Source organism: Vicugna pacos, chromosome 3, assembly GCF_048564905.1.
Source record: "Vicugna pacos chromosome 3, VicPac4, whole genome shotgun sequence".
Taxonomy (NCBI): Eukaryota; Metazoa; Chordata; class Mammalia; order Artiodactyla; family Camelidae; genus Vicugna; species Vicugna pacos.
Window position 1 is genome coordinate 50,471,550 of NC_132989.1, and position 26,012 is coordinate 50,497,561.

Here is a 26,012-nt window from a genome sequence, read left to right on the forward strand (position 1 = left end):
TGTCTAGAACCTCACACTCGATTTTCTCTGGAGATGGCTGCCCGGAAACAAGCTTCCTCCAAAATGGAAACTCTCTGCCAAGGCTTTTCAGAGGGAAGAGACAGTGATCTCTGTAGCAGATACCATGCAATGACAAGAAAGTGTGTACATGGTGACAAAATCAAAACTTCCCAACCATACATCTTAGGCAGGTGTTGCTTGATGTGCTTGGAGGGCCACACATGTGGCAATGCCTCCCACAGGCAATCCGATTCAGAAATGTGGTTTTTAGGTTGCACGGGAAATGGATGTTGAAGGCTTTTCCTGTCGTAGCTGCAGTTCTGGTGATTACAAGATGGGCTGGGGAACAAAGGCTCAGCAGAAATATCTCTGCACTTCCCCCAAGCCCAGCTGCTTGCCCTTGACATCTTGAAACTGGCACTTCAATGAGCTCTTAGCCTCTGAGAGCGATGCATGAAATGTAAGACCAGAAGCATCTATTCATTAAGCTTGGTCACTAAATTAATCTTTCCCCATGGCCAGCTATGAAGTGGAGTTAATGAGGATGAAGCAGAAGCTGAGCTAGGACATATTTAGCCACGGGCTGCACCTTAAGACCTCACTCCCTGGCAAAAGAATCAGGACAGCTCCCTCCTGGCATCAAAAGGGCATGAAGGGGACCTATAGGCAGAGAATTCAGGCAACTTTCACTCCCCGCACCCTCTTATCTATTACTGAAAGCCTGACCGTGTGGTTGCTCCTACACGATGCCTGCCTGACAGGACTACAGCCTTCCTATAAGAATTAAACCTCTTCATTTGTCAATCAGTTTATTGTTATTGTTTATTGTCACCCTCCCACCTCTGAGCACTGCTATGTGTTGAAGATACAGCGATGAACAAAGAAAAGGCCCCTCTCACGGAGACCTCATAGTGCAGTGGGAGTAACCAGCAAGGACCGAAACAAATACTCGTTTTTAGGTCATGACGATGCTTGCATGGCAGCTGTGGTACGGCTGAATAACAACCCTCGATTGGGTGGTCAGAGAAAGCTCCTCACAGAAGTGTCACATCAGCTGAGATCTGCCAAGCCCCAGGGTGGAGCCCAAGCACACCTCTGAAGAACATGAAGGAGGGGAGACGGCCCGAGAGTTAAATGCTCCTCTGCTTTGATAAATGCTCTTGCATTTTATCTCCCCAGTAACTTAATCTGAAGTATTTATTACTGGAGACATGGCTGTAGAATGGATTCAACTGGGCACTGAAACCCCACGGAGGCTATGTGATGTATGAAGAGACAAACACAGATCCAAATTCCCATTACCCTGATGACTATATAATAACTGAGCATGCTATTTAACTTCTACAAGCCTCAGTTTTCTCATTGGAAAGAATGGGTTGCTACTGGGATTAAATTACAGAGCATGCCAAAGTTCTCTGGCACAGTTCTCCACACAGTAGGTGCTCAAGGAGCGCCCATCACAGTCAATAATTGGGTGTGTGTATGACAGGTGTGAAGTTAAGCCTTCTGCAGACTTTCAAAAATGTAATTCTCCCAGAAAAATAGATACTATTGTTATCACCACTTTAAACACGAGGAAACAAATTGAGAGGACCTAAGTCAATTGCTCCACTTGTAAAGCTGGTCAGTGGGAATACTGGTACTCAGCCCTGGTTTGACTCCAGAGCCAAGCAATTAACTCACTTCCCAAACACAATATCGGCATTCTGAGAGTTCTAACCCCAAGCAGAGTTGTACCTCCTCAGATGGAATCAGAAACCACCCACCTTAACAGTCCACTGCCAAATGGTCCTCCTTTAGGAGAATCACAAAGGAAAAGGGCTCCCACTCCATTCTGATTTTCTCTTTCTGGTTTCTTGTCAACTAACATGGCATAAAGCTGAAAACTCTTTTGCTTAACTCTGTTTATTAAGAAAATAGTCTGGAGTGGGCATAGCTGGGGTGGGACTCCTATTGCTCTATGCAGTGAACGGTTTATCACACACAAACACACTGTGACAGATTAGGTCCGGTGATAGAAACGGCCCGTGAGCAGCATACTGCTCTTTGCCACTTATCTCCGAAGAAAAGCTGTCTCCATGAGGATGATGAAAACTTTGTCTGACAAATCAACAAAGTACAAAACAGAAAAAGTTCAATGAGACAGTCCATGAAAAAAAATCCTTCCACTATTCTATATTCCATTGAGAATTTATAAGGAATTAGACAGTTGGCTACATATAAATAAAACGGAGTATAAGCCAAGAATCAATTATTTTAATAATAATGACTATGATGTCTATATTCTAGGAGAGTAGCAGGAATACAAAATAAGTATTTTGAAAATTATAAGGTTTTTCATTCCTTTGGTCCACAAACATTTATTAAGTGCATTTTATATACTTGGCACTGTTCTAAACACTGGAGATAACAACAGTAAACAAAACAAATAAAAAAACACCATCAAAACAGTAATAACAATAAATACCTACCTTCATGGAACTTACCCTATTTGTGAAAATACTGATTATACAAATATTAATTTTCATTTCCTTAATTTTGAGGTTGCCTCTTATTTAAATATAAATATCTGACAGTAGTCTCCCTCAATTAATCATCTCTCAAGTGAAGCTTATCCCTTCACCAGTTTTCAAAGAGTTCACTTTGATAAGAGGGGGAAAACCAGAAGCAACATGCAATATGAAAGCAGTAGGAGTTTGTGTTAGGTGAGGTCGTAGGGAGGGCAGGGGAAGAAAGGAGAGTGGGACCTCTCACAGTTTTGCCTACCAAAGACACAAGCAATACAAAAGTAATTTCACTATTATTCTAAGTAAACCACCTGCTACCACTTTCAAAAAGGAAAAAAAAAATCACATCACACATTTCAAAGTCAGAAACAATGTGTATGGTCTGAATTACTATTCCCTCCACTAGCATGGATAATCAAGAGCTTACTGTGTGTGTTCAACCCCAGCTAGCCCTAAGCAAGTCCCCACATATAGCAATTACATGGTTTCCTCCCACTCCTGCCCTGCATAATGGATCCTGAAGGAGAAAGGGTGTTCAGACAGGCTGAAGCATAATTCTTAGTGCGTGGGTAAATCTGAAAAAAAGTGTAGTGTTTTAAAATAGGTAGGAGAAAGGAGCATGGGTGTGTCCTTCCCTGAAACACCAAGAATAGTTTCTTTTTGGAGGAAAGAAGATGAGGCCAGAGTGACAAAATGAGATCTGATTGGTTGGTTACTCTTTACTTTCAAAAGAAGATTCCAGGAGATTGAGGCCAGAGGCCAATCCAAAACAGTAGTTAACCAAAAGAAGAGAATGAGGGGCGGGGGTGGGTGGTGGGTGGGGGTAGTTGGGAGGCAGGCTGGCTCTGCAGATTGTCAGATCTGTGATAAGGAATGGCACCATTATGCTTGCATTTTCAGAAGTGGCCCTCCTCTTATCCTAGTTTCAAAGGAAGCCCCTCTATTCACCTTCTCATTAAAACAGCCTCTCCAGAAAAAATGCTGAGACCACACAAAGCAGGACATTCATCACTAGGGCAACCCGTGTACTCAATGAAAGCTGGCTAACACAAAGGGCTTGCTTAAGGCGTTGCAGGGAAGCTGGTTGCCTTTGCCTCAGACTATATTTCAGATTTAACATTGGATTCAGAAAGGAAATAAATTCTGTTTTTTGGTTTTTGCTCTAGGAATACTTAATGAAGAATGAAATCATCCTTTTAATTTAATTTTACTTTTTAAAGCAGGCAAATTCTTGGGTAGTATTTAACACCAGATTTTTATTTATCAAGACACTAACACCAGCTACATTTCACCCCTTTTATACCATTCCATTTATACCATCTAAATTCAACATGGCTACATGTCTCCCAGGATTCCTGGATACTACATGCAAGGACCATTCAGATATACTTTTTCCCAGCTTTGTCCTTACCTGCCCCACCCCAACTGTCTTGCACCCATCTTCCTTGTCAAAGACCACACACACACATCTCAGGGCTGGCCAAAGTTTACCCAACTATAGCCTAAATACAAAGTGTAAAATGATGCCAGAATCTGGCTACAGAACCATTCACACACATAGTGGAATTTACTGCAAGTCATTTTTCTCTTATATATTCTTTTAAGAGCTTTGAGATATAGTTACAAAAAACAAACAAACAAACAAACAGACCCTCCACTCAACGGAGGCAAGGGGGCAGAGTATCTCATAGCAAAACCATGTAAAACTTTCAGTTGGTGTGCTTCCCTGATCAACCCTGCTTAGTTTCTGGGCATCCTTATATACCTCTTTCACTTCCTGAAGATGGAATAAAACCACTATATTTGGCTAGCATAATAATATTGTATCTTAGCTTTACTTTAATTTGCTGTTGACAAAGCTGTTTCTCAGTCACTTTTCAGAGAATTATCATCTCCTGAGAAACCATCTTTTTAGCATATTAGAATATCAAGCAGAAGTTCCATTATGGACACCTGGGGCAATTTTCTCAAATATAGGACAGACTTTTGCTGGAGTGTGAAATTGGATCTTTTTGTTTTGTTTTGTTTTTTTCATATATTATGAGGAGTGGGGTGAATTGGCTTTGGACTCCTGTTTCCTAAAATATTCTTCTATTTTGTTTTAAATCTATGCAAAGCACCTGAAAAAAAAAAACCTAAAAAGAAATGCAGCTGAAATACTTGTTAATTTTTTCACATTTACCAACAAAGAATTAGAGAGATGAGGGAAATAACCAGAGTTAATAATAGCCCAGAATAGTACCAAGTTCAGAGTCAGTTACCAGAATTCCAAGATCAGTAGGACATAAATTCTACTCTTGTGATGTTTACTTGAGATAGTAATAAAGAGGCTAGAGTATTTACCCATCTAAAAGGAAAAGGTAAGCATCTCGAATAGACAGTATCTTGTAGCTAACCACCTAAACAAGAGCTGGTTGAGCTTCTCTCAATAATTCAATAATTTTCAAGAGTCTAAAAAGGGTCTTGACATCAGAAAATTGCTATTCTAGCGGATTGAGTAGGAAGTGAGTAAACAGAGACAGAACACAGAAACAATGCTTTCAGGAAGTTTGGTTACGAGAAAGACAGGATTATTTAAAAGGAAACTTTGGGGTCAAAGATTGAGTCTGTGTGTATGTGTTTTCAGATAGATAGTATTTAAACTGGAATATATTTAAATACTAAGGATAAGGGTCCATTAAAGAGAAGGGTGTTGTATAGGTGGGAAATGGGGTAGGGAGAACAAAACTCCTAACAAGGAATAGAGGATTAGTCTTAGAATCAACAAGGGACAACTCAGTCCTCTTAACAGGAAAAAATCAGGAAACAATTGATTCTGCTGTTGAGAAAGTTTCAATGTTTGTAGCAGGAAGTTGAGGGAGTGCTCATCTTATGGCTGCTGTATACTCTGAATTAGGAGGTAAGGTTGTATGTCGAAGAGGAGGAAAAAGATTGGGAGTAGAAGAGTAAGAGATCAGAGAGACTGGAGAATGTTTGAAAGCATTCTTTAATAGCATGTGAGGGACATGACTATGGAAACCATGTAGGATTAAACTACTATTGACTAAAGTTGAAGACCATAAATTTATAGTGGACCAAATAATTGGATTAATTTTTTTATTTATTTTGAAATATAACATACAGAAAAGTACATAAAGTATATTCTTATTGCTTAATTTTATAATTTTTAAAGCTTACTTTACATTTGCAGTTATTACAAAATATTGGCTATATTCCCTGTGTTATATAATACATCCTTGAACCTATCTTACACCCAATAGTTTGTACCTCCCACTCCCCCAACCCCAGATTGCCTTCCCCCCTTTCCCTCTCCCTAATGGTAACCACTAGTTTGTTCTCTGTGTCTGTGAGTCTGCTTCCTTTTTGTTATACTCACTAGTTTGCTGTATTTTTTAGATTCCACAAATCAGTTATATCATACAGTATTTGTTTTTCTCTGTCTGACTTATTCCACTCAGTATAATGCTCCCAAGTCGATCCATGTTGCTGCAAACATCAAAATTTCATTCTTTTTTTATTGCTCAGTAGTATTTCATTGTATATATATACACCACATTTTCTTTATACATTCATCTTTTAATGGACACTTAGGTTGCTTCCATGTCTTGGCAATTGTAAATAATGCTGCAATGAACATTGAGATACACGCATCTTTTTGAATTAGTGTTTTTATTTTTTCACATACATTCCCGTGAGTGGAATTGCTGGGCAATACGATAGTTCTAGTTTTAGTTTTTTGAGGAAACTTCACACTGTTTTCCACTTGGTTGCACCAATTTACATTCTCACCAACAACGTACAAATGTTCCCTTTCCTCCACAACCTCACGAACATTTCTTATTTGTGTTCTTTTTGATGACAGTCATTCTGATCAGTGAGAGGTGATATCTCATTGTGGTTCTGATTTGCATTTCCCTGATGATTAGCAATGCCGAGCATCTTTTCATGTGCCTGTTGGCCATCTGCAATTCCTCTTTGGAAAAATGTCAATTCAGTTCTTCTGCCCATTTTTTAATCAGGTTGTTTGCTTTTTTTGGTGTTGAGTTGCATGAGCTGTTTAGATGTGTTGGATATTAATCCCTTATCAATCATATTATTTGCAGATACTTTTCCCATTCAGTAGGTTGTCTGTTCATTTTGTCAATGGTTTCCTTTGCTGAAGTTTTTGTTTAATTAAACAAATATTTCTAAAGGTAATCAATACCTTTACCTTCTTACCAGGTATTAAGACTGTAGCATGCTTTCACTGAATTTACTCACCCACTGCATCATCATTATCATGTATTTTAATACTGTTTTGATTCTATAATACATTATCATCTTATACATATGTGTTCATTTTTATTTACCCATGTATTTATCATTTTCTTTACTTTCCATTCCCTCTTTCATTTTGGGCATTTCATTTGGGCTCATCTTCCTTTAGAATTTCCTTTAGTGATGTTATACTAGTACAAACACTCCTTATTTTTGTTTGTCTGAAAGGGACCTTATTTCACCTTTATTTTTTAAAGATCTTTCTCAGGGTATAGAACTCTAACTTGGCATGTGTATCTTTCAGCAATTTGGAGATATCATTGCACTGACTTCTGGCTTTCATTGCTAGGACTGAGAAGTCAACAGTCAGCCTAGCTCCTGCTCCTTTTAAAGTATTCTGACATTTTTCTTTGGCTGCTTTGGATATTTCCTTTTTCTTTGGGTTATACAATTCACTGTAAAATATCTACGTATGAAGTCATTTATTCTGCCTAAGATTTTATTGTTTTTTTAATCTTTGGATTGGTATATTTCATCAGCTCTGCAAAATTCTCAGTCGTTATTTTGTCAAGTATTGCCTCTGCCCCTGTTCTCTCCCTCCTCAAATTGAAATGTACATTATACCTTCTTCTATGCCCTAATAACCTTTTAGTTTTTATATTTTTGTCTCTCTGTGATTTATTATGTTTATTTTTTTCTCATCCTTATTTCTATTCACCTTCCTAATAAGTTCTGTGGATAATTTGTTGTTAAATCCAGAATAAGTTTAACTGGAGTCACTTTTTGTTTTTCATTTCTAGAAGTTTTACATGACTCTTTTGAGTCTGCTAGACTGTCAAATTTTAGAATTTCCTGGATTTGCCACTTATTTATGTAGAGTAAGCAAAAATATTTACAATTTGTGTCCAATGCATCCAAATTGTGGTCTTTGTAGACCTATTTTTTCAGTGTGTTACTCCTAATGTTTCCTTCTGAACATAGTCTGTTGCCTTGTGTTCTTGATTTCATTTTTGGCTATATACTTTTCATTTTCTCTGAAAAATATTTGTGGGGATTTCTTGAAGTTTAACATTATCTAACATTATCTATAAAGTCATCTACCCCCAAAGGGGATCTGAATTTATCTCTGCCTGGAAACCAAGGGAACTACCAGTTTAGAACCACCTTAAAGTAAAATTTTGCCCTGAGGTTTCTGTAGACCCCTTCAAGATATGTGAACTTAGTCTGCAAATCTGCACAAAGTTTGGCCTGTAGTCACAACTTTTCTTTCTTTTTTTAAATATGGAGCACTTTACGAATTTGCGTATCATCCTTACTCAGGGGCCATGCTTGTCTTCTCCACATCACTCCAATTTTAGTATATGTGCCAAAGTGAGCACATACACTTTTCAGAAAGTAATTTTTCTTTCCTTTTTTCCTCTTCTGTGTGTAGTTCCAAGACAATCTTTCCAAAAATTTCTTTCTGACTCACCCTTTCCTGAGAGCCTAGCCCTTTGTGATTCTGGCTTAATGTGAAGAAAGTCTCATTAGATTCTCCACTAATATTGGCCCTGGGCCTTAAATCATGATTCCTTGTACTATGAGGCCACCGAAAACAAGCACAACTTTTCCAGCATCAGAAAATGCTTATGAGTCAAATGACTTCACCTTTCAGGTTACTTCTTTGAGTTTCCAGTTTTTCTTAAATTTTGTCTGGTAATTCCTTAATATATGCAAAAATTCTTAAGCATGTTAAAAGAGATATTTTAATACTGTATCAGCATTTAAAAATATTTTCATTAAGATAAATTTGTCCAAATAATCTAGTCAACCACTACCAAAGTGAAAATCATGATATTTCTTCCAGAATACTCATCAGCCCAAGTAGGGACATAGAGAAAAAGGACATTTTGTTTCATCCATGACTAGAATTTAACCAAGTAAGAATAGAAAGAGGATGTGGCAAGTCACCTTAGGGAATTAGTTAAGAAGTGTTTGAAGTCTTGAATTATAAAATACGAGCTGGATGAGGACAAAAAAAAAAGGAAATATTTGAAACATTGAAGGTAGATGATAAACAGGATGGGTGTCTCACTGAGGTCAAAGAATTGATATATTAGGATTAACTTAGTGAGTGACCTAAATAAACAGGAAATTACAAAAAGAGGAAGGTCTTGGTATATGATTTTCAAGATGGAGAAGTTCATTGTGATTATGGAAGTGGGCAGCCGAAGTATAGTGGTTGAGTTTATTTTGAAGAAGAAATAAAAAAATCTGAGAAGATTCTAAAGTCAGTTAAGAAGAGGTCAGAACTAGAAATGGAATAAAAGACCAAGAAGCAGACCCAGAGTCTACGGTGAGGGAATGGGAATGATTATTACAGGGGTAGATTTCATGAACAATGTGAGATAGAAAGTGGTATACTCAATGCCATTTGCTTCTAGAGAGCAGGAGAATTTTCACAAGTGGGCAGAAGGAGTCACCTGAAATAGCTTTAGGAAGTGAAGTGACACAGATTTCATATCCAATTCTCAAGAATGTTAGGCGTAGGAGAGTTATGACAAGGCAGATTTGAAAAACAATCAAACAGGACTTCAAGATGTGAAAGGGTTCTTAGCTTGTATCATATCACCGTGGATCCCAGCAAGAAATTAAGATTCACTTTCCTGTCTTCAAGGACCAAATCAAAAGCAAGAAGAAAGTGCAGGAAATGATAAGCAATTTAACATCAAAGAATTAGCTTTATTAATGGTCCAGGCGAGTACTTAATAACCTGCAACATTTGGAGATCTCTGGTATAGCTGGTACGGATAACATGGTTTAGAAAAACTCTCTGGCAGTATGGTGTGCTACATACCCTGAACAACAACTAAAAATGCTTGAAGAATTTCCAGAGAAAAGATCCAAGAAATGTGAGCTCATCATTAGAAACAATCACAAAACTCACATGTAAACTAGCACCTTGAGAGCCAGTAAGGACAGAACTATAGAATCAGATCTACGATGTTTTCATACACTAGAATTAGCAGCACAGAATTTTAAATTAAGTATGCTTAATACGTTTACGGAAATGAAAGAGGAGATGTAAAATATGAATAAGATGTCCAGCCATATTTGAAAAAGAAACAAATAGGACTTCTAAAGCTTTTGTTTAAAAAAGATGCAATTACAAGCTTAAAAATTCAATGATAGGTTTAAGAGCTGATTAGCCACAACGGAGGAATTAGTGTATCAGAGATCTGGAGAACTATCCAGAACACAGCATGAAAATTCTAAGAGAAGGAAAATATGAAAGAGGGTAAAGATAAATGAAGAATACGATGAGAAATTCTAACATAAATCTAATCAGAGTTTCAAGAACAGAGGAGAGATGGGGGAGAGAAAATATTCAAAGAGTTAATGGCTAAGAATTGGTTAAAATACAGTAATTCCAAAGCAGAAAAGCAGAAAAAAAATTCACACCTAAATTCATTTTAGCAACCACAGAATACCAAAGAGCTGATTATTGAGAAAGAACTATAGCAGAATTAAGCAAACATTTTTTTCTCTGCGGGACCAAACAGCAAATATTTCAGACTTTGCAGGCTTCAGTCTCTGCTGCAACTATTCACCTCTGCTGTTTTAGTGCAAAAACATCCAGAGACAACATGTAAATAAATGACTGTGGCTGTGTTCCAATAAACTTTATAAAAAATAGGCTGCAGGATTTACTTTGCTCGTGAGTCATAGTTTATCAACTCCTGAACTACAGAATGTCCCCTGACTTCTCAACAGCAACAAAAGCACCCAAAGAAAAAGGCTTAGACTGATGTCAAGTAGGTGTCTCCCATTTCTTCCCAGAGGCTCTCATTGTCCACCCAACCTAACCCAGTTCAGCCTGAGAAATTGGAACGAAGAAAAGTCACTTACAATCTGCTTTTAATATCCCCTAGTCCTTACATTTCCCTCATTCCCAGGCCAAAGTGTACAAGGCCCATGGACACACAGGCATTGGTCTATCATTTTGACAGTGGATACCAATGTTACATCCAAGAACCCAAATAACAGACCAGTTTATGGAAGCAGCACTATGGCCACAGATTCTGTGAGTGTCACAAAACAGTAATATGCCAGAAAGGTGAATATACCTCTCAAAGTACAACTGTGGATAGTGTGTGAGATGACCAAATAGGAGAAAAAGTGTGTCTGAGGATGTCCCTGTATGTCTCAAAAACAGGGCCAACAGAGACTAACCAGGACCTTAACCAAAACTGCATCAGGTTGCAGAGGCAAAACAAAAAGCAATGTTGCAAACACCAACATATCCTAAAGAGTGTGTTTAGGCAAGGTTCCCAGAAGTTTAGGTTAGCATTAATCATTGCTCCTAATTGCTGTCAGTTAATTCTCCTGAGCACCCTCCAGGCCAAGCCATCATCCCATGAAACATGTTGTCATCCCATGAAACATGTTGTCTTCCCTTATAATGCATTTCTGTCTTGCCAGTAACAGAATCTGAGGCTTTGGTGTTCCTTTACAAGAACACTGATCGAATCACCCTAAGACCTTTTTGTGTGTTCTGGGTTACTGGGCACAATTCCAGAAACAAATGCTTATATTATCCTCAAATAGAATACCTAACTTTCCAAGACTGCTCAGAAGCAGATGTTTCTCAGTCATTTCAGGATTGGCCACTGGTAAAGGCACAGTGTACTTGACATCCTGTTCTCTGTCCACTAGGTTACACAGGCTACATATAATCTCATAACCTCTAAAACAGTCCTAGTAAAGGTCCTTTATTGCCACAGAATCCTATGCTTTCCACTGGAAATGAAAACAGGCCAGTTTCCTCTAGTCTAGTCCCTGCACACTGCAGGCTCATTTCCCTGACTTATAAGAACCATTGTGATTTCCATTCCATTAAATCCATTCATTTGTGGTGGGGGTATAGTTCAGTGGTAAAGCATTTGACTGCATTAAATCCATTCATTTAAGAAACTGCTGCCCATTCTACTATTTAAGTGCTCAGAAAACAAAACAAAACAAAAAACCTAAAAAACAAAACAAAATCTCTTTTTCCCCTAGTATGTTTTGATATTTTGCAACATCTCTGAAGTTCATTCTAATGGTATGCAGAAAACTTATCACTTAGAATAGGGATAAGAGTAAAGACTATAATTAATGTAGTTCATTCTCCTAAATGACTGTTGGGGAAACTGAGACCTGCAGTGTAAATGACTTGAAGGTCAACAATGTCAGAATTAAGTATAATGTTCATTCTAGTGATCTTCCTACTATGTGCTGCATATCTTAAAATTTTAACTTTTTTATTTGCCCAATGATTCCATGATTCCTAACTTTTCCTTTTCCTGCAAACACTGATTACATGCTTTGGCTGCCTCTTTATAGAAGATATATATATATGTATATGTATATATATATGTGTGACTAACAAAAGCTGACAATTAAATACTCTTCATGTCAATTTGACTTCCTTTTGACCTTGAAGTGTCAGTGTTACTTAATGTGAAGATATCAAGATGATAGCACAGCAGATGCTGCCAAATGAAAAATTCGCTGCAATGAGCTTTTTATGAAATATTGAGGCTAAGCAAAGAATCAGTTCCTCTGACAAAAATACTCTCAGTCTCTCCCCTCACTAAATCACAGTGTGGGGGCTGCAGGCACTCTGAGTTTTCCATTGCCAGTGGTGATATCCTGAATGTACTTTGCCAGGTAACATCCAAGATCAAGAGATGACCTTTTTATTGCAGATTGTGAGATTATCCTCATTCCCATAGGTTTACACTCAAGACAAAGGTTTTGTTTTTGTGGGTTTTTAAAATTCCATACAAATTCTCATCTGTATGAAGGTAAAAAAGATCTTGCTCTGAGCAGGAAAGGAAGTGGAAGACTCTCTAGCTGCAGCAGCATTAGTCGCAGTCAGATCTGGGAAGCACACTGCACTCTCTAGCTTCTATGGCAGTCCTGCTTGACCCTCAACCTCCCCTCAGATGGAAAATCTAACATTACATACTCAAAAAGGAACATAGTTTATTAGTCAGTTGACGCCTTAGACCCACCACTCAGTGAGGTCAGTTCTCAGTTTAGAGGAGAAAAAGGAAGTCATAACTAGAGATGCTGCAAGTGGGACAATAAGGGTGTGCTGTGCATAAGGAACATGATGGTGAAGACTACTTGAGATGCCCCTGGCTGAGGCACTCCATATCAGATGACATTTACTGAGCACCTAGGAGGGGCTAAGATCATTTTCACTATTCTGCTCGACACTGTTACTCAAGGCTAAGTAGTTTCCACAGGGACAGGTTTAGGAGATAAGGGATACGCTACATTCTTCTGTGCATAGAGAGCTCACAACTTTTCCACTCAGTAGCACAGAGCAGCGGCCAGGGTGGAATGAGGCACACAGTCCAGCTACAGTTCAAGAACACTCCCTGACAACACCATGGTAACCTTTGGTTTCACTGACTGCAATGGCCCCACTGTTCTATTCCTGGCACAACGCTCAGTGCTGGCCAGGATTCATTTCTCTCTATTCAGCTCAAGTTGTAGTCACATAATAAAATGCACAGTGACAAGATTTCCTGAGGCTTTCAGGTGCATTCAGCCTGGCAGGCTGTGGGTTGCTACATTTCTAAGACCAATGGTGAAACAAAGGCAACTATTGCTTCCAGAACCCAACAGATACTACCTAGAGTTAGTTATTGAGAAGGCAGTTAAGGATCATTTGAGTCATTTACACACAAAAAAAATACTTCTAGAGTACCAACTATGTCCTAGGCATTAAGAGAAAGAGAAGTACACGCAATGCAATATGGTGAATACAAGTTAGAGACAAGTGTGGGGTCCTCAGAGGAACAGTATCTAACCCACTCTGAAAGAGAAGATTTTCTTAAGAAAGTCTGGCAAAAAGGAGTGGAGGTGGATTAAAGGGTGGATATTCCAAGCAAAAGAAAAATACAAGCAAAGGTAAAGGAGTTTGAAGCAGAACACTGTGCAGGCAGTTTGCCATTGCCAGAACATACACTGTATGTACACACATGATAGGGACGGTGGCTGGCCAGTAGTTAGGAACCTAGGTAGAGGTCAGGTCAAGGATGTATTTGAGCAGGGGAGGGACACTTTATCAATTTACACTCTTGAAACATCACTGTAACAATAGTGTGCATGAAAGGGCTTAAGGGACAAGGATGAATAAAGGGAGAACAGTAAGGAACTTATTTCAAAAGTTGAGATAAGTAATGATGAGGCCCTGTCTCCAACAGCTGAACGCCAAGTCTGGAAGCCATAGGCATCCCCATTTATGCAAGGTGCTCAATCAACGTTGAACCCACTGTAACAAATGTACTGTGTGAAGGGTCAGGTAGATCACAAAGTACCCAAGTGCACAACTAACTTCAGGCAGGATTTAAACAACAAAAACAACAAATGGCATCAATTCAAGTCTAGTGTAAGGGAGACTGACTTCTGGCATGTCAAGGTGAGGAGCTCTGCTAAGCCACTTCCCAGTGAAACTGGTGAAAATTATTTAAATCAACCTAAGAGCAAATAGCAAATGAAATATCTATTCAAGAAAATCTGTGAAAATTTGGTAAGAAAGGTGAGAATCTATGGAATCTGAACCAAGTCCTCTTGTTCCCTCCATACTCTCAGCTCAGCAAGGTGGAGATTCCACTCCAGATGGCTGCAGCCTCGAGCACAGGGCTCCCTGAGACCCCTACCAGTTCCCAGTCAGAGGCTTTCTTCCCTGGAGGAGACTCCACCATTTCTCATCCTGCTCCAGCCACCTGTAGCTGAGGCTAAGACCCAGCTGAGTGTGGTCGAGATGTAGAAGCTCCGCCTTCTTCCACCAGCCCCCACTTGTGAAACACAGGCTTGCCTTGGGAGCTACAGGCCAACAATGAGGGAGTCATGGTTGCTCTTGCCTTGGCTCAAGAGGCAGTGATTCTGCGCCAGCAAAGTCAAGCTGAGAGGTCCTCAGACTGTTGCCTCCACCCTCTACTGAGCGCTGAGATCCCAGGACAGGGTGTCACACAGAGAGAAGCTTGCTATTGCCCCCACTCTCAGCTCTAAAATCCTAGTTCAGAGATTTTTTGCCTGGAAGGAGAAACAGACTGTAAAACAGACAGCTCTTAATCTCTTCCCAAAGGAACTGACTTCATTTGCAATGGAGTATGGAGAAATTCAAATCTAAGGGCTCTCTCAAGAATAGTGGAGACAGTGGTGAAAGGCAATTGAGATATTGATGGATTTAATGAAGATACTTCCTAGACTGCACGCCAGTTAGTTTATAGGAGAGAAACAGGGGGATAAGACAGCAGGGGGTCAGAACATGTACCTCAGAAACTGTTCCATCATAGGAACCACAAACTGATTGGATTAACTTTTAGAACAATTTAGACCTCCAAGTTATTGTTAAAAACAATAGAGCAATCAGCAGGCAATTAGTGGTGTTAAACATCTTGGTTAGATCAGGTCTGTTTCTAGAGACCCCTACCAACACCACTGTCATCAAGGGGGACTGCTGGCACATTCAAAGCTGCACCTTCCTGAGATGCAATATCAGAGACTTAATCCTGAGGTGAGGAAACATGCTTCACTAAAATAATAGTAGCCAGTCACTAAAAAATAAACAAGCAAATGAGAATAAGAAGCCCTGAGGTGGAAACAGTACCCAATATTGCTACAATATATTATCTAAAATGTCCAGTTTCCTACCCTCTAGAAAAAATTATGAGACATGCAAAGAAATAGGAAAGTATGATTCATACACGGGGTTAAAAACACAAACAACACAAACTGCCTGTGAGAGCAACTAGATGATAGATCTAACTGAAAAAGACCTCAAAATAGCCATTATAAATCTGTTTAGTGAACTAAAGGAAAAGTATGGTGAAAGAAGTTTACTTCTTTCAAGAAGTTTGCAGCAAACAGAGAATATCAATAAAGAGATAGAAATTATTAAAAAGAGTCAAATGGAAATTCTAGAGCTGAAAAGCAGAATAACTTATATAAAAATTTCACTAGAGGGGCTCAACAACAGATCTGAACTGGCGGACAAATGAACTGGTAAACTCTGAAATCAATAGAGATTATTCAAAAGCCAAAGAACAGAGAGAAAAAAATGAAGAAAAATGAACAGAGCCTCCATCAATGTTGCTAAGTAGTACTAATACATGCCTAATGCTGAAGTACTAACACATGCCTGCGAGGAACACCAGGAGGAGGGAGAAGGAAACAGAAAAAGCATTCAAAGCAAAATGGCTCAAAGATTCTCAAATTTACTGAAAATTAATAACCTACACACCCGAGAAGGTCAATGAATTCCAAGTAGAATAAATGCAATGAGATCCATAAGCCGACACATGACAGCAAAATGATGAAAGTCAAAGACAAGGAGAAAATACTAAAAACAGCAAGAGAAAAACGGCTCGCTGTCCTTTACAAGGAACCTCAGTAACACAAACAGCTGACTTCAGAAGAAATAACATAAACCAGAAGGCAGTGGGACAATGTATTCAAAATACTTAAAGGAAAGGAAAAAGGAAAAAACTGTCAACCATGAACTCTATATCCAGCAAAGCTGTTTTTCAAAACTGAAGGCAAAAGAAAAACTTTCCCAGATAAACAAAAACTGAGAGAATTTATGGCTAGCAGACCCATCTTGCAACAAATACTAGATAAATTCTTCAGGCTGAAAGCAAGTGACCTAGGACAGTAATTCAAGTCCACAAACACACACAAAAAACAAAGAATACAATTAAAGGTAGTAATACAGTAAACATAAATGCATATTTTTCTCACTTCTAATAACTGATTTTAAAAAAGTTGTATAAACTAATACATATATAATGTAATGTTGGGCCTATACATATAGAAATGTAATGTATGTGTAATGTATTTGCCAGTAACAGCAGAAGGTGGATAGGAGCAAAGCTGTGTTGGGCTTGGGAAATGACCACAGATATAAAGTATCATTGGGTCTGAAACATTAATAAATAACATGTAATAATATCACAAAAAGGGGGAAAAGGGGATAGAGTTATATAGAGTATTATCCCTATATGTCACTGGAATTAAGCTAATATAAATCCAAAGTTGACTCTTAAGGTATATACGGTAAACTGTAGAAACACCACTACAAAAACAAAACCAAAAACAACAAAAAGAAACCTGAAAAAATCATAAAAGAAATTAAAATGCTACAAATCTAGTGCAGGGTCATAGATACAGAGTTATTCTCAGAACCAGGTGGGGTTTTAGGCATCATTCCTAAGGAATCTTGCCAAAAGCGTTCCTACAAGGTCCAGTGGTCTGGGGAGATGAACAGAAATGCAGACTTGGGGCACTATGGAATAGGAAGGAAGGAAACAAAACACACATGCACTTACAAGACTTGATAGATAAGAGTGCTCATCACGACTTACCCTGTCGCTTGACCCGTAGAGTCCTAAAACAGTGTATGACAAAGAGGAACCCAGAGACACAGATCCAAGCCGAAGTTATCACACTTTTGCCTGAATCAGAAAACTCTGGAGGGCTTTTTCAACCACAGATTGCTGGCCCCATCCCCAGAGTTTCTGATTTGGTAGAAAAAGGGTGGAGCCCAAGAATTTGCATCCTTAACAAGCTCCCAGGTGATACTGATGGTGTTAGTCCAGACTTTACAATTTGTGAGCCATAGGCTGCCCTAAAGTGTGGATCCCATAATGGATACATGAAAATAAAGTAGGTAGCTATTGTAGGTCATAGCCGAAAATGCAAGAACCTACTTCTAGATGAATGAGTGGGGTGGGCCCAATAGGAGAATAAGCAACAGGTATAGAGAACGTCTAATCATTTTGCTACTCCAAATCAATCCGCTATCCTCGTAACTGTACCCCAGTTTCCCTCTGGGAACCACCTTTCTCACCTTTAGCCATGTGATCTGGAAGGACTTGATGAGCTACCTCTGCCTCAGGGAAAGGAGTATGGCTCAGGCCTCTCCAGTCAGGGCTTCATGTTTTCCCACTTCCAGCAATTAGTTCAGACATAGGTAATCAAACTATTAAGATTAAAGGAGAATTTTTCTGAGACACCTGAGGAGAGGGAGAGGGAGATGGAGATAGAGACAGAGACAGAGACAGAGAGAGACCATTTTTGGTTAAATTTGAACCTGAAAAGGCTTAGTCTGGAGCTTCCACCATGCCACCATGAAGAGCCTTAAACTGGAACCAGTTTTGAGGTGAGCCAAGAGTTGGAGAACAAGTAGATCTTGGTGGTGTCATTTGAGCCCTGGATCAAACACACCTGAAACTTGTATTGCCCTACGAATCAATTGAATTCCCATTTTCTTAGAGTCAGTTAAGTTGGGTTTTATCATTTGCAATTAAAAAAGTGAAGGGGCTATTTTGACAATTTAGTAACCAGGTGAATAGACAAAGCAGAACAAGCTACATGGCATACACGGTACATTACGGGTGACAATGAGCATTTCTTTGGGGAGTTATGAAGAGAGGCATTCTGCATGCTAACAGGGCAGGCTTCTGAGGGGCACTAGACCAGCACTGTCAGGACTGAGAGGGTGAGACTACATAAGTACACAAACAGAAACACAGGTGTGAAGATTCAGCCAAATCCGATGTTCACAGGAGTGTGGGAGGCAAATAAGAGGGCAGGAACCTGGAACCAACAAGGGACCCCAAGGATAGCCTGGGAGGGTCCTGGGACCCAGATCTGTTTGACATCAAGGTGACTCACAGATCAGCTTATACTTCTGCCCTCTGCCGTCCCCCTTTATTAGCTCTCTGACCTCAGGTCCTACCATTCGTTCTCTTCTTGCTGACTCCATTCCAGCCATAGTAGCCTCTTCACCTGTCATCCAAATACATCAAACACGCTCCCACCTTGGGACCCCTGCACTTATTTCACGTTCCTGGGAGCTCTTCCCCCAGATATTTGCATTGCTGATTCCTTCATTTCCTTCAGGCCCCTGCTTAAATGTCAACCTATTAGACAGGCCTTTCCGGATCAGTTTATATGAAATAGCAAGACCCCACCACCAACCCGCCTCATCCTAAGTCCCTTTCCCGCTTTTTCTTTCTCTGTAGTGCTTAATACTATCTGACCACTATATATGTACTTGTTTATTTGTTAATTGCTTCTCTTTCAAAGAATGTAAGCACCGTGAGGGCACAGGCCTGCGGGTTTTGAAGCTATATCCCTGATGCCTAGAATAATCTAGATCACAGTATGTGCTCAGTAAAATATTGTGGAAGGAAGGAAGGAAGAAAGGAAGGAAGGAAGGAGGAAGGAAGGAAGTCTCAGCATTCACAATCAGGCCACTGACTCCTGTGTGTGAGACTGTTACTATTGTGATCACCACTTAATAAGTCTGAAGTAGATGCTTGCCTCCCTCAGGATGCCACACTCTTTCTTCCTACCCCATTGCCATGCTATAGACATTGCTCTCGTTTGACTACCACTGAACCTCTGCTAAAATAATAAAGTCCTTAATTGATAGGTGCAAGGTATAATTCATTTTAGATGTCTGTGCATTTTTATTGTATTCAGTAAGGATTTGCTGAGTGCCTGGATATATATTTACTGTAGCACTGTATTAGGAGCTGCTTATGCTACAGATATTAGAATAATGTGGACACTGTCTGATGAAGTTTATAATCTCATTTACAACATCCAAAAAGGACTGCTGGAGATTTAAAAGACTTCAAAGCTCAAAGAAACAGAATTATGGTCAAATCAGAGGTGGTGAAGTTACTATCTGAGAATAAGAGGTCTTACCTCACCCTCAGTGGTAGGCTAGAGCTGGCTTACACCAACTCATGAAAATCAATTGATTTTTCAGGAATTTTGTAGGACAGTTGCTAAACACAACCACTATTTAAAGTTAAATTATTTCAACTTAAACTAAATAAATTATATTAAAAACAAAGATAGTAAAATATGTAAAATTATCACTTTCTTATGGTTTTATTGTAGCCTACTATTATTTATCCTCTCAAGGTTATTTATATCTATTATTATCATGGGAATACTATACAACAGTAAGCTACTGAGCATCTCTTCCCACTCCACATTCAACAATGTCACACTGGAGGACTGGAACCTGTCTTGGTGAAAGTATTTACATGACGGAAACTGACAAATTGCTAAAAATCAAGGCTTAATTTTCTGTTTTGTTGATTGTCAAGGCTTAAGAACATCATATTCTTATGATGGAGGAACTCTCAGCAGTGTTGATTAAATTAAAAGTGTGTCATGTCTGCAGCTATTACATTGTGAAAACTCAAAATGTTCTTCCAATATTCGAAAACTATTACCTAAGACAGCAAAAAAGTAACTCACATCATTGAGAAATAAGTGAAGTTTCAAAGTATATCTTTGTTGTTTCACTATATTCACATCATAACATGACATTCATGTCATTACTGTACGTGCTCATCATTTGCAATCATAGCTGACTAGAAACACAAATGTTTGGCAGAAATCAATGAAAGCATTCTGAATAATGAGGAGGAGTGTATATTTTATTTTATTACTTGTAAATAGTGTGCTACACATTCTTTGTATCAGAAAAATTTATACTAACCTAATGTATGTATAAATTTGCATACTTTTTTCCAGCAAGCTGGTTGTTAAATATTTCTAGCACCTTACTACCCACTCCCCTTACATATATTGTATCATGTAAATTAAGCCACTTTGTGTGACATAGTAAGAAATACATATTTAGTCTCTACCCTGAGTTCCTGGCACAGAGCTTCTAAAACTTTTGTGATTTCCTGAATGATAGGGATAATACAAGTATCTTTTATTTTACAGTATCTGTTTTTATCCCAGGCCCCTAACACAGAGTTTCCAGGACCCTTGGAATCTCTGGAGTGACAAGAGTGTCTTTTTGTATGCTAATGAGATGACTGGTAGCTGGGGTCCCTGGACAGTTTTAAGATGAGAACTAAATATCAGAAAAACCAAGGCATGATTAGAGGGTTGGAAACTTCAGCCCCACACCCAACCTCTGGGGAGGGTAGAAGGACTAGAGATTCACTTGATCACCAATAGTCAATGATTTAACAAATAATGACTGTAATGAAGCCTCCGTAAAAACTCTAAAATATAGGCTTTGGAGAGTTTCTGGGCTAGTGAATGTATGCACCTTCCAGGAAGGTGACACACCCTCAAACCCCAAGAGAGAGATGCTCCCAATGTTTTATTTTTATGTATTAATTATCCTATTTTTTCATTGTGGCAGAAATGATTAGTGTTCATGGAAAATTCACATGCACCTTTACAATTCCCAGCCTTCTTTCGGTTACCTTGGGCTTTGTGAATAGTGTCTTGACCAATGTAAATGTTTCCTTTTATTTATTAATTTATTGAAGTATAGTTGACAATGTTGTGTTAGTTTCAGGTGTACAACAAAGTGATTCATATACATACATACATACATATATATATTCTTTTTCAAATTCTCATTATAGGTTATTACAAGGTATTGAATATAGTTTCCTGTGCTACACAATAGGACCTTGTGTTTATCTATTTCATATATATAGTAGTGTGTATATATTAATCTCAAACTCCTAATTTATCTCTACCTTCCCCCTTGGTAACCACAGATTTGTTTTTTATGTCTGTGAGTCTATTTCTGGTTTGTAAATAAGTTCATCTGTATCATTTTTTTAGATTCCACATGTAAGTGATGTCATATGATATTTGTCTTTCTCTGTCTGACTTACTTTACTTAGCATGATAATCTCTAGATCCATCCACGTTGCTCCAAATGGCATTATTGCATCTTTTTTATGGCTGAGTAACATTCCACTGTGTATATATACACCACAACTTCTTTATCCATTCATTTGTTGATGGACATTTAGGTTGCTTCCATGTCTTGGCCATTGTAAACAGAGCTGCTATGAACTTGGGGTCCATGTATCTTTTCAAATTAGAGTTTTCTCCAGATATATGCCCAGGAGTAGGATTGCTGGATCATATGGTAAGTATTTTGTTAGTTTTTTTAAGGAAACTCCATACTGTTCTTCATAGTGGCTGCACCAATTTACATTCTCACCAACAGTGCAGGAGGGCTCCTTTTCCTCCACACCCTCTCCAGCATTTATTATTTGCACACTTTTTAATGATGGCTATTCTGACTAGCATGAGGTGATACTTCATTGTAGTTTTGATTTGCATTTCTCTAATAATTAGTGGCATTGAGCATATTTTCATGTCCCTGTTGTCCACCTGTGTGTATTCTTTAGAGAAATGTCTATTTAGATCTTCTGCCCATTTTTGACTGGATTTTTTTTTGATATTAAGCTTTATGAGCTGTTTGAATATTTTAGAAATTAACTCTTTGTCAGTTGCACCATTTGCTAATATTTCTTCCCAGTCTGTAGGTTGTCTTTCCTTTTTGTTGATGATTTCCTTTGCTGTGCAAAAGCTTTTAAGTTTAATTAGGTGTAAATATTTCTTAATCCATCAAAAGTATACCTTGATCAATACATACTTTCCTATTTTCATCATTATTTCAAAAATGAAAATTTTTGTCAGATTTCTAGCAAACTGGAAATATATATATATATATATACAGAGAGAGAGAGAGATACCCAGAAACATTTATTGAGAGACTCAGAAAATGTCATTTCATTTTAGTCTTTTCATTTCATTTTAGTCCTTAGAAAAAAATTTAAAATTTATATTTACTCCCAGTTTAATAAGGAGACTGAGGCTAAGATGTCATAGAAACAAAATTTCAATCTCTTGTACCATCTGGAATGGAATTTGAGAACTTAAAGCCTGAATATAAACCCATGGCCTTTCCATTTCTCATGACTGCCTCCTAGGTGGAGCCAGAATTGGCCAGAAGCCAGACTTTAAGAAACTCTTGAGATATAAAGATGGCTATTATCAGTCCTGATGAACTTCAACTCACAAATCAGTATTTTCCCATTACCAGCTCTGCCTCCAGACATTTCTGTATCTGAAACATTGAAAATATTACTTCTATTGTAGTTATTCCTCTGCTCTGTATTGACCACATGACCCAAGGCAGCTCGTGTATGGTGGAATGGAGGCTGCAGCTGTCCCTAAGGGGGCTGCCATGGTAAGAGATTCAGAGCAGACTGACGGTGATAATTCTTGAAGTCACTTTTTTCAGTAGAAATTCCAAATAAAGCTCCATTCTACCTCAATAGTGAGAAATGTAAATAAGGAGATGAAAAATATATATGTATATATATAACATTTACTAAATACATACATATACATATAACATTTATTAAAAGCCCTTTGGCAAAGAAAAAATTAGGCTATCTACAGGTCATAAACTTTGCCACCCAATTAACTTCTTTTTTTGTTTATTTTTAAACTACTAATAAAATTAATGAAAAAGTAGCACACAATTTTCTAACCAAAGTGCACAGAAGTCTTAACAAAAACAGAGAACTTACCTCTCAAATCTAGTTTATCTTATATTGCAATTAATAACTATAATTAAGCACTCTAAAATTCAGACATGCATGATAATATAGAAAAATCATTTTATATATAAAAATAATGCCAAGATATTTTAAAATCCAAATAAATCTTTATATTAACTGAGGGAAGCATTCATAGTTTTATTTACTTTTTGGTGTCTGTTTGAAGCTAAGAGGTTACAATACATTAACAAGTTTCTTCTGTATAGCACAGGGAACTATGCTCAATATCTTGTAATAACCTTTAATGAAAAAATATGAAAATGAATATATGTATGTATATGCATGACTGGGACATTGTGCTGTACACCAGAAATTGACACATTGTAACTGACAATACTTCAATAAAAAACAAATAAATACAATGTATTAACAGAAAAACTTTCAGGAAATGAGGCAAAATAATAAAAAAAAGAATATACAGAAAAGTATTTTAAATGTAGGGAAAAAAAACCATACACCATCCTATAACGCACTACCCACAAATTAAAAAAAAAAACTATAACAGATGTGCAGCAGAAACTGAGGGAAATTTTTACTTGTGCTAATCTGAGCTAACAGCTGTCATTAAGGCTGACTCTGTAATACTTCTGTCATCACTTCTAAAATCCAGCTTTTCAAACGTGGAAAGGGGAATTTGCAACTAGAGAGGGAAACTTAAGGGACATAAATTTGTCTGTTATCAGTACTGAAGTTCATCACCTTTGAAACTCAAAATCAATATTTTTCCATTACCAATCTCTGCCTCCAGACATTTCTATATGGAAGCATTGAAAATATCACTTCTATTGTGGTTATTCCTTTTCATTATATTGAGCACATTTTTGAAGGAGCTCATATAGATTTCTGAAATTCTTGTACTGCAGGTAAGCTTAAAATGAATATATTTCAACATGTAAAAGTTCTGGTGACTCAATCAAAAAGCTTTATAATGTAGTAATAAATAAAGAGCATAAGCCTTACAGTCAGATGGCCTTACAGACCACCCTTACCACTTTGTGACCCTGCACAAACTATTTAAGCTCTTCAGGCCTCTATTTCCTTCTTTGCAATATGGGATAATAATAGCATCTACCAATATCAAGGATGTTTGAGGATTAAATACTATATATACGTATATGTATGTGTGTATATATATATGCAAGGTATATGTATGTGTATGCATATGTGTGGTTTGTGTGTGCATGTATGTGTGTATGTATAGATTAAAGTTGTGCCTAGTACATCATACACATTCTTTTATGTGTTAGACGCTGTTGTTATTATATATTATTAGCGTCATTACAAAACTACCATATAACTTAGCCTACAGATCAGAGTGGGGCACTAATTTAAAATATGTCTCTGTAAAACTTGACTCATGAGAAAACCCCAACTAAACATATTTTCTTTTTCCCAGTGAAAATTGTTTTGAGGAAGTTAAATTTACTGAATGGACTGCCTGTTTGGTGTTGGGTACATGCATGTGTATCACCATGAGTCACTGCCAAGCTGTTTTATCAAATTCAGTTCTCTGTCAGGAATCAAAGGACATCAAAGATTTCCACAATTTGACGTTCAATTTGTGGCACCCAGGGGGATTTAGTTGGGTTAATTATTTTAATGACTTATTTTAATTTGTGCTTATCCAGCATTCAAGCAGAAGGTAGGATTCTTTCCTGCATTCTTTGATGAGGGTTTTATGGGGGCTGGGACCAAGTTTTTTAAGTCTCTGAGTTGAGGTGATGGTGAACAGTGGGGAGCAAGGTATGTTTTTCCAAAAGAGATAAAGAAATTGTTTTTAAACAATTTTTCTATAAACCAAAGAACAGTATTCTTCTGCCATTAGTAATATATATATATATAATTTCATTTTTTTGTGTTCACTAACAAAAATATATAGTTTGTATAGGAAGTAAACATAGCTACAGGAACACTGTTCTTCCTCTTGCTATTAAAAAAAGTCTTCTTTTTCTGACATATTACTCTTTTCCAAATAGCTCTTCTAACTCTGCCCTTTTTCATCTGTCAGACATTTGATTTTTTTAAGCAGTTAATGGAATGAAAATTAGGCAAATCATATTATATAAAATAAAATCACCTTTCGGCTCCTTATTTTGATAAAATGTGTTTTCAGACACCAACATAACCAAGTGATTCAGCTCTAGTTTGCGAAGAAATATGATTTTTTTCATTACCTCTTTCTAAGTCCATAGGGGAAGGACTAAGTGTGAGTTTTTCCAGAGACTACCAAATATGTGGATTCTTGTGTTGTTTTTTACATTTCTCAGAAATTCAGTAGTAAATTTTTCCATATCTTTAACTTCAGCGTGGTCTTGAGGCTAAAATCCTAACTGTGGCTGTTTACCTGCCTCGTATTTGAGATATCTTAACAATGCCTTAGTTGATTAACAAAAAGCAACTGAAATGTACAGGACAACAGAATAATAAGGCAACTAATAGCATTCTTCCTGCCAGATAAACATGCCTCACAGGAGGCATAACTGTCACATAACTACAGTTTCAGCTGTTTGAGAGAGTTTTGATAATAGCCTGAAATGTCAAAATTCAGCTGCCAACAGTAAGCTGTCAGCTTTCAAAATGCTCTATGAAGTGCTTGTCCCTTAGGGCATATATTCGAAGGAGCAACTGAGCTGCCCTACAACTTGACAGCTTATCCTAGTTCTGGGAGAGCCTTGCATCTGTGCAAATCTAGGAAATGTAACTGCAGCTCTGAGATGAGGAGCTGTGATTGGAGCATAACCTCTCACAAAATAGCACAGAGGCCATTTGGGTGCTGGATACGCAAAAG

The 26,012-nt window shown here is 37.9% G+C and overlaps 1 long non-coding RNA gene and 1 other non-coding gene across 2 annotated transcripts in view; both read right to left on the reverse strand.

Annotated features, from left to right (window-relative positions):
• LOC140695603 (uncharacterized) overlaps positions 1-26,012 on the reverse strand; it is a 137,243-nt gene that overhangs the window by 48,368 nt on the left and 62,863 nt on the right. The gene's annotated exons all lie outside the window — the stretch shown is intronic.
• Positions 8,040-8,143, reverse strand: LOC116278212 (U6 spliceosomal RNA). Its single transcript, XR_004187609.1, has one exon. It is a non-coding gene; the product is annotated as a U6 spliceosomal RNA (small nuclear RNA).